Raw genomic sequence first — 5,279 nt, forward strand, 5'->3', positions numbered from 1 at the left:
GAATAGGTAAAACTGGACAAACTAGAAAAGCAATGAGGTAGGTTTGCAAGTGATTTCTACGAAAATCCATCTCCCAGAACTAAAGACAGATCGATTACTTAAAATCAGGTTCTGCCAAACGCAGAGCTACTTTTCTGGTTTTCCTATTTTTTCACTCTGGGCCTGTCTCAAGCCTGCTCTGAAGGCGGGTCAAAGGGTTGTATCTTTCCACAAGGTCGGCTTTATGCAATCATAAAGCCAGGTAAACACAGCTGTAAAGCAGGTTCAGGATTCCAAATTCAATGGCATTTCACCGTGCATTTAACTTGGCTTCAAACATGGCACCCAAAACAAAACACGATACAAAGTCAAGGAAGAAAGGTACAATAAGGAGTAAGAAAGTAACGAACCAAAGGCGAAGTCAATCCGCGAGCACGTAGTCAGCTCTTGGTGCCTACTGCTTATTATGTTCAAGCCATGGAGGATCTCGGTCCAGCAATCAACCAGGCAGAGCCTTTGGCTGCTTTCCTGATTATGTCACTACTTGACATGAGCGATTTCATCTTGCGCTCCACAGGGCCTTTGGTAGTCACCTCTTGTAAAGAGGGTTTTTTTGTTTGTTTTTTTCCCCCATCTGGGAGTGGATTGGCCAAATAGGGAGTAGGTATCCAAGAGTTTCTTGTAGACTGTGGGCTTTGAGAAGAAAAAATGGCAACATTGCAATTCCAGCAGCTGGGACTGTACAGATTAGGGGGTCCCTTCTTTGCACTCTGTTCTGACTGAAGAGCATGTTGCAATTGGAAGAAGGGAGGCTCTGTTCTTTCAGCGTGTTATTCTCCGGGATCAGAAGCTCAAGGTCTCCCCTGTGGTAGGAACACTCACTGCAGCAGTGGCCTTAAGTTCCTATAACTTCCAAACCAAATCAAGGACTTCTTGAGGAATAGAGTGAGAAAAGGAAAGAATAGAAATTTAGAAAGGTAAAAAAGCCAAACTGGCACCAGGATTGGACCCCTATTGTTTCTCCCCTGACACCCAACCTTGATAATCCAGCCAAATTCCAAACCTGAGGATTTTATGAATTGGGAGAGGTTAGACTGTTCAAGCATCTGAGGTCCGTGGGCTCAGACTCCTTTAGCCCTTGGCATTTAAAGTGAGGGTGACCAGTTATCTCTTCATGTGCAGATAAGCTGGAAAGTGTTTTGGTGCCACAGACTCTACTTAACGCTGCTGAGATGCTGTTCATCTTTCAGCTCTTTTCCTCAGCTTGCATTTTCCCATTGCTATTTAATCGACTGCTTGAAAAGAACCAGCTTTTCCACGCATTTCCACGCTCTCCTAGATCCAGTTATCCTGTGTTAAATGCCTGCAATCCTCCCCCATGTTCTCCCTGCACTCTGTGTTTTTCCAAGCCTTTCCCTCAAGGTCTGACATCTCTGGCCAGCCCTGAGCTGGGTGTTGGATTCCTGCCAGAATCCTCCCAGCTCCACCAGGAGATTGATGATGGCGCCTAGATTTTGGAATTGAAAACCCTAGACTCAGAGGTGTGGATGTCCTGGCAGGGAAGGAAGCAGCCATTGCGGGTTGGAGACCCTAGAGTAACTGCAAGGGGTGTTTCCTCAAATTTACCCAAAAGGGTGCTGTGAGGTGTGAGATCCAATGTCTTCTTTGGGGGTTCCCAAACTGTCCACAATGGCGTTGGTCCAACTGGAGACTTTCTGACCCCCAACCCAGGACTCTTCTCCTCTATTTTAAACCCTGTTGCTTCCTGTGGTTATAAAAAAGCATTGATGAGGATAAGACAGGATACTGAATTTAACATTAGTAAATACATCAATAAGCAGAGGAATAGATAAATAAATAAGCTTAAAAAAATACTAACAGGCAAGCATAGTTTGAACGCTGGGACATAAATTTATACCCTGCTATTTATTGAGTGACCAAGCCACAAGTCTGAACTGGTTCCCAGTTTCTTCAGAACTCCATCCTACCTGATCATGGTCTCCAACTTAGAATTGGGGATATTAATTTTGATCTAATGCTCCAGCTGGAACGAAGAATTGCACTGTTCTTTTTGGTCACCCATTACCATCCCCTTCTATTATTTCACACAAATGCAAGAGCCCAGAGCTCAGGATTTAGGAGGATGATTAGTGGTACATTGCATAGGGCCCAGGAGGACCAGAACGAGTATTTCCCACATTTCCGACATGAGAACCAAGAAGGTAAGCATCAGATAGACTGGGTTGATGGGGAGGAAAAAGACGGATTGGTACTAATTCTTTAAAATATGTTTAACAATGTTGAGAGGCGCCTGGGTGGCTCAGTTGGTTGAGCATCTGCCTTCAGCTCAGGTCATGATCCCAGGGTCCTGGGATCTAGTCCCACATGGGACTTCCTGCTCAGCAGGGAATCTGCTTCTTCCTCTCCCTCTGCCACTCCCCTTACTTGGGCTCTATCTCTCTCTCTGACAAATAAATAAATAAATAAAATCTTTAAAGGAAATAAATACATAAAATTAAAAATGTTTAGCATTGTTGAGGATTCTATTTTAAATAATTGTGAATGTTTCTAGAGCTTAAAATCAGAGGACCCTTGTAGCCGTTCAGGTGAGGTACAATTAAGGTCTTCACTGCAGCGAAATATTAAACTGTAAATGTTCTTCACCCTGTAACTATAAATTCAGAGAGCTGTAGATTTAGAGAAGAGCCAGCAAACTGTTAGAGATGCATTTCTGCATGAACTGTCTGGAGGGATGGGACTGTGCCAAGAATGAAGGTGATAGCCAAAACAAACAGAGAAAATTACCTGGATATATTAGGAGAAGAAGCTGTAAAAATTTGACTAGTATGCATAATTAGGTATTGATGGTTTCATTTAATCATCCCTGGTCCCTTTCATTTGATGTGGACAGTGGCTACCTAGAGGGATAGTAACAATTATTTATTTATTTATTTATTTATTTATATTTTTTAAAAAAGATTTTATTTATTTATTTGACAGATAGAGACACAGTGAGAGAGGGAACACAAGCAGGGGGAGTGGGAGAGGGAGAAGCAGGCTCCCCGCGGAGCAGGGAGCCCTATGCGGGGCTCAATCCCAGGACCCTGGGACCATGACCTGAGCCGAAGGCAGACACCCAACGACCGAGCCACCCAGGCGCCCCACAATTTTTTTTTAAATGAGAAAAATTTTATTCCTCATTTCAGAAAAGATTATTCTTGTATGGCTACTCTATTGAAGAAATGATTTGTTCAAAAGAATTCTAGGTACAGACACTGTCTTTGGGGTGATCCGTGGTGGACATTTTGAGGGCAGCTGACCTGCAGCCTGTGCGCCCCGGACCGCCTTCTGTGGAAGCCTGAGCCGGCTGTGTAGCTTTCTCCCTTTGTCTCATAACCATGTCCACCAACGAGAATGCTAATTCACCAGCTGCCCGCCTTAACAGATTCAAGAACAAGGGGAAAGAGTACAGAAATGAGGCGGCGCCGAATAGAAGTTAATGTGGAGCTGAGGAAAGCTAAGAAGGATGACCAGATGCTGAAAAGGAGAAACGTAAGCTCGTTTCCTGATGATGCTATCTCTCCACTACAGGAAAACCGCAACAACCAGGGCACTGTAAATTGGTCTGTTGAGGACATTGTCAAAGGCATAAATAGCAACAATTTGGAAAGCCAGCTCCAGGCTACTCAAGCTGCTAGGAAACTGCTTTCTAGGGAAAAACAGCCCCCCATAGACAATATAATCCGGGCTGGTTTGATTCCAAAGTTTGTGTCCTTCTTGGGCAGAACTGATTGTAGTCCCATTCAGTTTGAATCTGCTTGGGCTCTCACTAACATTGCTTCTGGGACGTCAGAACAGACCAAGGCCGTGGTAGATGGAGGTGCTATCCCAGCATTCATTTCTCTGTTGGCATCTTCCCATGCCCACATCAGTGAACAAGCTGTGTGGGCTCTAGGAAACATTGCAGGTGATGGTTCAGTTTTTCGAGACTTGGTTATTAAGTACGGTGCAGTTGACCCACTATTGGCTCTCCTTGCAGTTCCTGATATGTCATCTTTAGCATGTGGTTACTTACGTAACCTTACTTGCACACTTTCAAACCTTTGTCGCAACAAGAATCCCGCACCCCCATTAGATGCTGTCGAGCAGATTCTTCCTACTTTAGTTCGTCTCCTGCATCATGATGATCCAGAAGTATTGGCAGATACCTGCTGGGCCATTTCCTACCTCACTGATGGTCCAAATGAACGGATTGAAATGGTTGTGAAAACAGGAGTTGTGCCCCAGCTTGTGAAGCTTCTAGGAGCTACTGAATTGCCCATTGTGACTCCTGCGCTAAGAGCCATAGGAAATATTGTCACTGGGACAGATGAACAGACTCAGGTTGTAATAGATGCAGGAGCACTTGCTGTTTTTCCCAGTCTCCTAATGAACCCCAAAACTAATATTCAGAAGGAAGCTACGTGGACAATGTCAAACATCACAGCTGGTCACCAGGACCAGATACAGCAAGTTGTGAATCATGGATTAGTCCCATTCCTCGTTGGTGTTCTCTCTAAGGCAGACTTTAAGACACAGAAGGAAGCTGTCTGGGCCGTGACCAACTATACAAGTGGTGGGACAGTTGAACAGATTGTATACCTCGTTCATTGTGGCATAATAGAACCATTGATGAACCTCTTAACTGCAAAAGACACCAAAATTATTCTGGTTATTCTGGATGCCATTTCAAACATCTTTCAGGCTGCTGAGAAACTAGGTGAAACTGAGAAACTAAGTATAATGATTGAAGAATGTGGAGGTTTGGACAAAATTGAAGCTCTACAAAACCATGAAAATGAGTCTGTGTACAAAGCTTCATTAAACTTGATTGAGAAGTATTTCTCTGTAGAGGAAGAGGAAGATCAGAATGTTGTGCCAGAAACTACCTCTGAAGGCTATACGTTCGAAGTTCAGGATGGCACTCCCGGGAATTTTAACTTTTAGATTGTACAGCTGAGGCAGAAAGTTGTTTGTTGTGTACTCTGTTTGGTAGAAGTTTGTCTTACTGTTTCTCTACTAAGAACTCTTTTTAAATGTGTTTTGTTATTGTAGCACTTTTAACAAGGAAACTCTACTTGACCAGTTCCAAACTGTACAACCTGTGTGAAGCTCCTCCTCTCAGTGGGTTTCTTATTTCTATGTGGAATCTCCTCTCTTGCAGTGTCCTGTAAATAAAGATTAAATTCCAAAAAAAAAAAAGAATTCTAGGTACACACATGAGAGATAGTTATGTAAATAGGTATTTGGGTTGATTGAAT

The 5,279-nt window shown here is 43.5% G+C and overlaps 1 pseudogene; it reads left to right on the forward strand.

Annotated features, from left to right (window-relative positions):
- The first annotated feature begins 3,377 nt into the window (after positions 1-3,377).
- On the forward strand, positions 3,378-4,965 carry LOC110586768 (annotated as a pseudogene).
- Positions 4,966-5,279: the final 314 nt, after the last annotated feature.

Source organism: Neomonachus schauinslandi, chromosome 8, assembly GCF_002201575.2.
Source record: "Neomonachus schauinslandi chromosome 8, ASM220157v2, whole genome shotgun sequence".
NCBI lineage: Eukaryota > Metazoa > Chordata > Mammalia > Carnivora > Phocidae > Neomonachus > Neomonachus schauinslandi.